Here is a 10114-nt window from a genome sequence, read left to right on the forward strand (position 1 = left end):
GTCGTAAAAGGCTGTTTTTCTAGTAGTGAGGGATGCATGTTCGAATGAGAATATTTTTTATTTGAGAATGAGAACATTATATATATATATATATATATATATATATATATATATATATATATATATATATATATATATATATATATTGAATGAGTACACTTTTTATTTGAGAAAAATTGAGAACAAATTTAAGTTACGCATTTAAAAACACACTACATTAATTTATCACAACCATTTGAAGTTGTTACACCAAGACCACTGGAAAACTACCAACCGTCGTGATGCCGCCGGCCGTCAGACCGTTAGAGCGCGGTACCACCGTCGTAATGTTGTTTCTCAGCTCTTTACGAATCTGCTTACACGCCCTACCTTCACCTCCTCTGAACCTCCTCCCGTATTTAGTATAACCATTTGAAGTTGAAGGCCACCAGATCTGGTTCCCGATCTCCACAAGATAGATCACGAATCCAGAGAAATCTCCACCTGAATCAAATATTGTCGTGACAGAGGTAAAATCAGGGAAATATGACTTCGTGAGCCTCCATTTGGTTAGGCCGACATTCTCGGCTTGTCACACCGGTCAATCAATTATACAAGGCAAAACATCAATCGACGAGCGTGATTTGTTGATGGACTCCCGGTTCCTAGACGAGTTGTAGAATATCGTAGCCGATAGCGGTGAAGACGAGTTCGCAAAGACTAAACTATCCCTACCTAGTGTTTTCATCGACGACAGGTACATCGGAGGTGCGGAGTACATTGAAGGTGCGGAGGAGATCAACCAGTTGCATGAGACCGGTGAGCTAAGAAGTACATGGAGGGATTGAGTCTCTAGCTTCATGATTTTCTGCTTCTAAACATCGTGTTGTTGCTGCAACATGGATTGGAGTCTCAAGCTTTGTCAGAGAGGAAAGATTTGACGGAGGAGGGAGCCACTAGAAATGAAAGTGTCAGGAAGAGAAGGTTAGACAATTAGACTCTCTATTTTGACTTTTCAAGGACCCTCTATAGTTTTGTTGATAGTACAAATTTAAATGTTATCTCAAAATATAAAATGAGTTATATAAATTAAAAAGTGAAACTGATATAAAATGAGTTATATAAATTAAAAAGTGAAACAGTATATATGTACACTTTCTTTTCTTCTATAACAATTAAAATCTTCTTATCTTAATAAACAAAACTTTTTTTACACATGCCTCTTCCACATTCATTTTTCAGCCAAAAGTGATTTTACCTTTATACCCTCCACGATTTTACTTAATATTTTGGAAATCATTAATGTGTATAACTTATTTCCGAAATTTAAGGATCCTTACCATGTCATCTCTTCAGCAAAATTGCCCTTATTCACCATGAATCCCATAAAATAGCAAAATCTATAACAAATCGCAAAGGTAATCGCTCTAAATCGGGAAGCATATCTTCTCCAAATTTTAATTGATTTCCCCACCGTTTTTCTCTCTCACATCTCTTGCTACTCTGGAAGAAAATGTTGTGTATCTGGTAAATCGGCCTCCAACTCATACTAGGTTGGAGAATGTGGCAGTGCCAATACATGACACCGATAATATGGCCTGCCTCCAACACAATATGTATTCTTTTTAGTTCTTAGTGCATTAATCTATATGAGGTTGAACTTGGGTTTATGGTTTTTTTGCTATTCGAAAACTTCACTATGTGCAGATATCGATTTTTACTTTTAATCGGAACCCTATACATCTTTTAAGGAGATACATGTTTTTATTCGTTTGTTTCTTGAATTGTAAATTGGTATTAGTTATGCTCAATGTATTTCATGTTTCGTAATTTTGGGGTTTTAATCAAATTCTACTATATTTCATGTTTTGTTTCTGCATGACTATCTTGATGTTGATTTTAGGTTATTGTTGAACACTATTATAATATGTGTTTTGGATATGATTCCCTTAGTAGCTCAAGATTCAAGAACATCTAACACCATCTTGCAAATGCTCCTTCTTTCATTAATCGGCTTCATATCTTTAAGTTATTGTAAAATGGAACTTGTGGATCCATTGTTCTTGGAAATGAGCAACGAAAAGGAAGTTGCAACGATTTAAAAGTTTCCTCTTTACCTAAACGACTTTAACTGTTTAGCCAAAAAAAACATCATGGTTAACTTTGGCTTCTTTTTCCTTTCTTGCAGATCTACCAATGCTAAAAACTTGCTTGCTGGAGTATTTTTTAAATGGGTTGCAAGGTAGGAAGCTACAAAAGTTTAGGATAAAAATATTTTTATTTTCTAATTATTGGTGCTTATAAACAATGCCAAATTAGCATGTCCTTATGAAGTTATAGTTTTCATATCAATTTTGGCTCTTCGGGAAAAGATTATCCAACTATATGTAGGTAAGTTGTAATTTCTTGCTACATATGAAAGTAAGTTGCTATATCTTGCATTTGATTTGGGTTAAATGCAAGAAATAACAACTTATTTGTTCACTTTATGTGTGCCTTAACTAAGAAAGATAAAAATGTTGCTTCTTTTTTACTTAATAGGAACAAAACTTGATCCATGAAGTCACCTTTTGACTTAACAGAGAAGTGTTTTTTGCTTTTAACTTATTTTTTTTACTGAACAAGTATCCGACCCAAGTTTTTTCAGAATTAAAAACGATAAAATGTTTGTTTTTTTACTCAACAAAGACATGTTTTTACTTTAATTCATAAAACATGATAAAACAATGTTGTAATACAAAAAAGTAAAGGTATTATGTTATAATAGAAATAAGTGAAAGTAGTATTTCCTATTTTAGCATTGTTATTTGATAATGCATCTATTAATTTCTGCACTCACCCGTCCCTCCCCAACTCACACACAAACCACTTATTATTCAAGTTTCTAGGTTGAATCACATCTTATAAACCCAAAAGAAAAAAGAAAATAGAATGGCTAAATTCACACACCCTCGGAACAAATAAAATATGATACATTTTGTATGTTATAATACTTTGATATGCACAATTGTTGACTTATCTGTTTATGCTAACAATTATACAATTAAAGACGAAACATTAGCGTTGTCAAAATTCTTTAAAGGTGCATTTCTTTTTGATCATATATCATTAAGTGATTAAGCAATATGTGATTTACGTCAAATCTTTAATATTTTATGTTATTTAATAAAACATAATGATATGGTAAAATTAAAGGCATAATTGTGATGTTCCAACTTATTTTTATAGAAACTTTGCATTTCATGCTATTTTTCATAGATATTTTGTTTTGTTGCAGTTTGTAACCAAAAGATAATGAAAGTAGAATGATATTATTGGAAAAAATATTCAAAGTTGATGTCTTAAAATGAGTACATGGTCACATTTAAGTAAATAATGAAAGTGCACTCTCTAGATGATTGTAATACACTTTATATCCATTTTACTTATAAGTAGGGGTGAATATAATAACCAAAACCGGAATAACCAATAACACCGAACCATAATGATAGAACAATTCGTAAAACCGATTGTTTGGATATTCAAATTTATATATATATTAATAATTAATCAATATAAAAGTCCAAACAAAACTTATATTTTATTGATTTAATAAATTTTTATAAATCTTTAACTTTTCATTAAGATTTTTAATTATAAATATTGTTTTGTTTTTCTTACCCGTGGTTTCTACGGGTTGTAACCTAATACTAAAATAAAAAATTTGATGTGACCAATCTAATCTGATGAATAATTACATTTTCAATCTCCACTTCCAAGGTTTACAGCAAATAATTATTAATATCAGTTTTGTCTGTATGAAAATTTTAAAATCAAAGGTTTGATGTAACCACTTTTTTACTTATATTATTTATTATTATTATTATCTAAATAATTATATTTAGATATTTTATACGTTTAAGATATAAAATTAACAAATTTCTTTTTATATTTGCATACGAGTCTAGATGACTAGATGATACTATTTGTTTCATTTTTTAATTATTTATTTATATTTGGTTTACATAATTTAGACATATTAATATAAGGTAATTGTTTATTTATATTTGGTTTACATAATTTAGACATATTAATATAAGGGGATAATGACTTAAAAAGGTAATATATTTTTCGATTTTTACACATTTAATCACTGAGTTTTTTTTCGTCCATATTTACTCCTTAAACTTATTAAACTGTACACATTCAGTCTTTATGACCGGTTACTCTAAGTTAGCCGGAAAAAATGACTTAATGGGGTAATATATTTATCATTTCGTACACATTTAGTCCTTAATATTTTTGTACACATTTAGTCATTATTATTTTTTTGTTTCCAAATAAGTTATTTTTTTGTTTTTATACTCATTCGGTACTTATGAATGATTTCTTTTGAGTGCTCGGTGTGGGCACATCTTGTGCTTGTTGTGGCTGAGGTAGACGCCAAAAACGACGTTATAACGTGTGGAACACCGCCCCCCCCCCCCCCCTCTTCTTGTTTCTGCTCGTTATGGCACTTCTCATGCGCGTTACCACTTATTGAAACGGGGAAAATGTATATGTTGGTATGTGACCGTTTGCAACGGTCAACATTTAAAATAACTTTTTTTTTACCCTTGTTACTTTATATAAATACTCATTTTACTTGAATTTTTTTACATCTTTCTCTCATTCTCTCAATATTTTATACTTTCTTTTAATAAAAAAATGGAGCAAAACCCAAACACCCCCTCCATCATCAAACCCAAACACGCAACCAAACACAACCTCGCCTCTCGAATTTGCAGGTTATGAAAATTATTTCAACATTTTATCGTCTCAAGGATCACCACAAATCTCATATCAAGGCGCCCCTTTCAATCCCACTTCACCACTACTACAATTTCCCAACTCACCATACCTTCAAAAAATCTATTTGGTCAAAACCCAAATTTACAACAAAATCTTTTCCCTACTTTTGCTTCGACGCAGCAAACAACCAAGCAACCACCACCTACAACACAACCATCGGTTGATGTGGAATCGGGAGGTAGTAGGAGAGGGAAAGGAAAAGGAAAAACGAAAGGGAAATAGATAGCGGTTGAAACGGAAAATGTAGATGTTCCACAATAGTGGACATCGGAGGAAGAATATGCTTTGACGACGGCTTGGTGTACGACATTAAAAGACGAGCTCCGCGAAAATGAAATGAAGAAAGGAGCTTATTGGGGGGGGGGGGGGGGGTGTGCGACAAGTTTCACGCTATTTTGAAGAAAATTTTGTATCGCAACAATGACATGTTAAGCAGCAAATTAAGTCAAAAAACTAAGCAGTGCAACAAATTCAACGGTATTTACAACCGGCTTGAGGCGTAATAGCAAAGTGGAACCAACGACTTCAATTTGTTCAAATTTGTAAAAGAATAATATCGGGTCGAAATGGGACATGTTTTCGAGTTTGAAAAATCATGGGAGTTTTTGCGAGCAGATCCAAAGTGGAATAGAACACCTACATCGTCGGAGGTTCAATCCAAAAGGTCTCACAATTCGAGCTTGGTCGACGTTTCGGACGCACGGACTCACATCGACCTAAACTCCGACATTGATGAGAACCCGGATGATATCGAGGAGATATCCCTGCCACGACGACCGCCAATACGCGACAAAGTGAGGTGCGCTGCAAGGCATGAGGAGGAGGTTGAGGCGAAAACAAAAGACGCAGCGGAAATGAGAGCGAAATTCGACGAGAACAATTTATAAATAATAGAAAAAAATGACTTGAAACGTCGTCATTTGGAGTTCATAGAAAGGCAGGCATGGGAGAAGCATGAGCAAAAAAAGAGGGAACAAATGACACATCAGTTATCAATTCTTCGAACGAGCGGAGATGGTTTGGCGCTTGAGGATCTAGCGGTGCTACAAGCAATGAAGAAACAAATTAGGAAGAAATATTTTGGTTAATTAGCATTTTATGAGTAATTTGAATGATATTTTTGTTATGATTTTAGGATTAAAATTATGTTTTTTTAAGTGTTATCGTAATTTTAGATTTTAAATATTATGTCTTTTTTTGTTTTTAAATTTTTTGTTATATAAAAATATATTCATTTTAGTGATTAAAAAAACATAAAAAGGGAAAAAACGAAAAAGGAAAAAAAACCAAATTCGAAAAAAAAATCAAAAATAAAACATATTTATTCTCAAAAAGTTGGTGTTGCATCTTGTTGTCAATTTCTCCACTTGGTGTTTTAACACCATTTGCTTATGTGACATGTGAGGTGGCACAACTTGGTGTTGCATCTTGTTGCCCACACCCAATGTTCTTAGGTTTTTATTACGACATCTTATGTGGGACAATAATTGATGATGTGTTTGGGGTTATTGATGCTTATGTTCATCGCGATGTCGACTGATTGGTTGCGTAGGTCTTGTGGCTTGGCTTAGGTCTTGTGTTCTGAACGTCGTAACTTCTTCATACGATATCAGATTTTAACGAGTTTTTTATCCACGTGTTCGTTTTTTGAGTCTACTACAATTTTCGTTAAGATTACTCCCATTAAAATATAGTATATTTTTACTTACGATTTTATAAAATAAAAAAAAAATCCATACATGCATTTAAGAAAAACGTATGGATATAAAGATCGTAAATAAAAATATATTATTTTTATTAGGAGTAATCTAAAGGAAAGTTATAGTAGACAAAAATACGAACACATGGATATAAAGATCGTTAAAATCTGAGATCGTATGAAGAAGTTATAACGTTCAGAACACATGACCTAAGCAACCAAGTTGTCGAGATCGCGACGAACATAAGCATCAAAATGCCCACACACATCATTAATGATTGTCCCACGTAATATGTTATAAAAAAACTAAAGAAATCATCCATAGGTACTAAATTAGTACAAAAACAAAAAATAACTTATTTTGCAAAAAAAAAATATTAAGGACTAAATGTGTACAAGAATGTTAAGGACTAAATGTGTACAAAGTGAGAAATATATTACCCTAGTAAGTTATTTTTACCGGCTAACTTGGAGTAACCGGTCGTAAGGATTGAATGTGTACAGTTTAACAAGTTGAAGAGATAATGTAACATCCTGACTCCCATGTATGATATTTAATTATTTTCTCTTTTTGATAGGGCAACTCGACGAGTTGGAAGCACTAACTCGCTGAGTAGAGAATATTATGGCCGCAGGATTTTAGAGACTACTCGATGAGTCGGAGGACCCTGACTCGACAAGTAGGAGTTGAGTGAGAAAACCCTGATTTTCAGGGTTTGTGTCCTATTTAAAGGACCTTAAGCCCTCATTTCCGCAACCCTTATCACCCTAATACCCTTTGTGAAACACTAATCGAGCTATAACCTTGTGTGTGAGAAAGAGCGGATAATATTGTGAGTTTTAGTGCATTCTTAGAGGAAGGTTGAAGAGCAAAAGTCTTTGGACAAGAATGAGCTTTTGGATCTAGTGTTCATTCATTACTAGCTTCTGTTTGAAGGTAAAAAATCACCACCTTGCTCATTGTTTGGTTAGATCTTGTTTTTAGGGAATTTAGAGCCTTTTCCCATCCTTCTTGGAGTTCTAGAGTGTTATGAGCTTGTCATGGAGTTAAGACTCCAGATCTGGACATGTTGAGGTCTTATGAGCCCAAAGATCCAAGCTTTATCAAGCTTTGAGCAAGTCTCCTTGCATGAAACCCTTTATGGAGCTTGTTTTGGCATTTTGAGCCCTTGATGTCATGTATGAATGTAAAGCTTGCAACTTTACATAATAAGTGAGCCTTAGAAGGTTAGATCCATAGTATGAGACATCATTTCTGCCTAAAATCGTCTGAATGAGAAAATGTACTGAAGGCACTCGACAAGTTAGTAAGCTGACTCGGCGAGTTGGTTAGGGTTTTCCCCAATGAGTCTGGACGCGTTATAACTCGGCGAGTTAGTGAGACAATTCGACGAGTTGAGTTGGACTTCTACAATAATTCTGAGAAAACGAAGGAACTTGACGAGTCGCATAGATGCACTCGATGTGTTGGGTCTACATGGACTGTTAACTCGAGTGTTGACTTCTGTTGACTTTTAGGGTTTGGTTAAGACTTGGATTATGGAGTCCATGGAGGGGTAAAATGGTATTTTACCCATTCCAGGAGTTAGAGAGAGAGAGAGGGGGGGGTTAATTGGATTTATTTAGAGTTGTGGTTATAAGTGTTAATTAGAGATGATTATGACATATAGGCGGAGATTAGACCGTTCGAGGGGTACGAGGTTTACTTGCTTGCTTAAGAGGTGAGTCTTCTCACTATACTTACCATGAGTGGTAACTTTGTGTTACCGGAGGGTCTTGTATGCTATTATTGAGTATTGTGATATCCTGTATTATGTCTTTGTCATTTATGATGTGTATTATTTTGAGCTTTATTTAGTTAGGACCGGAGGGTCTTCAGTGAGATATAGCCATGAGAGGCTAATGAGATGTGTGTGGTATTTTGGGGAAACTCACTAAGTTTCGTGCTTACCGTGTTATGTGATATGTGTTTCAGGTACTTCTCAGGATCGCGGGAAGGCGCCGACTTGATTGTACACACGAGATGGAGCTCATGTTTTTGATGATCCTAGAAGTTATCAAACAATTTATGATTTTTTGTTTTTGACAATTTGACAATTGTGGTTTTGAAATGTGATTTTGAGAATTATGTGGTTTGAAAATGAAAAAATGTTTGAAAATTTACGATGTTACAGGTAAATGTGGACGGAAAAAAACTCAGTGACCAAATGTGTAGAAATCGAAAAATATATTATCCTTTTAAGTCATTATCCCTAATATAAGAGTAAATTAATCTTTTTAATTTATGATAATCTAAATATTTGATCCTTAATTATTATTTTTAACTTGGAGGTGCATATTTTATACTTTTGTTATCTTTTTCTTCTACTATACATAAAAATATTATTTTGTCTTTATTTTTTTAAAATTTAATTTGTCATTATATATTTATTTGTTATTTAATTAAATAATAAAATAAATCTCAACACCACATTTGTCCTCACCCCACCCAATCTTTTTATGCCTAGTATTTGTTCACATAAATCATAGATGATTAGATACATATAATCAACTATGATTAAATACACAAGAAAATTTTTAAATTAACATGTGAAAATGAATATTATTCATATAAATCATATGTGATTAAATACATATAATCATATGTGATTAAATATATAGAAAACGTTATTCAATTAAGAATAAGAAAATAGATCTTGTCCATATAAATCGTATATGATTAAATACATATAATCACATGTGATTATAATGTAACACCCAAAAATTTCAAACCAATTTAAACTTTTTATACATATCAAGTTCATCAAAAACATTACAACTTTGTTTTCAAAATATTAGTTATCAGAGTTTTTCCCAGAAACATAAATATAATAGGAGGAGCTATACAATCACGCCTTCACTTTGCCGCGATCCTCTGATGTACCTGAAACAATAAACTGAAACTGTAAGCCCGAAAGCTTAGTGAATTACCCCCAAAATACCGATACATATACAGTCCACATAGAAATATCAACATTAGCATATCATATCAATAAAACAGAACAACACATAACGAGTCCTCAGCTCTACAGAGTGGAATACCCCTGGGCCCACAGTGTGAGTCTGGAATGCCTACCGAGCCCTCAGCTCACATCTGGATTGGCACTAAGCCCTAAGTACGAGTCTGTAATGCTTTCCGGGCCCTCAGCTCATATCTGGAATGCTCCCGAGTCCTCAGTATGAGTCTGGAATGCCTACCGGGCCCTCAGCTCATATCTGGCATACTCCCGAGTCCTCAGCATGAGTCTGGTATGCCTACCGGGCCCTCAGCTCATATCTGGAATACTCTAGGGTTTGTTGGCTACCGCATGGAGCAGTACAACCTCAACCCAACCCACATAACATATAATCATAACTATTGGGCATGCAATAATCATATTACATTACAGGTAGTCCTAAAAGTCTACCTAACTGGCATAACCACTAGCATGCAACACTAACTCATACTCAACATTTAACACTACTAGGATAACATATCCAATGGGCCGACCTTGGTGCCTTAGACCCCTTAGTATAGTGAGGATAACTCACCTCGCAGATGTCAGCTCGGTAAATAATCAAAGCTCT

This window comes from Lactuca sativa, chromosome 4 (genome assembly GCF_002870075.4).
Source record: "Lactuca sativa cultivar Salinas chromosome 4, Lsat_Salinas_v11, whole genome shotgun sequence".
Taxonomy (NCBI): Eukaryota; Viridiplantae; Streptophyta; class Magnoliopsida; order Asterales; family Asteraceae; genus Lactuca; species Lactuca sativa.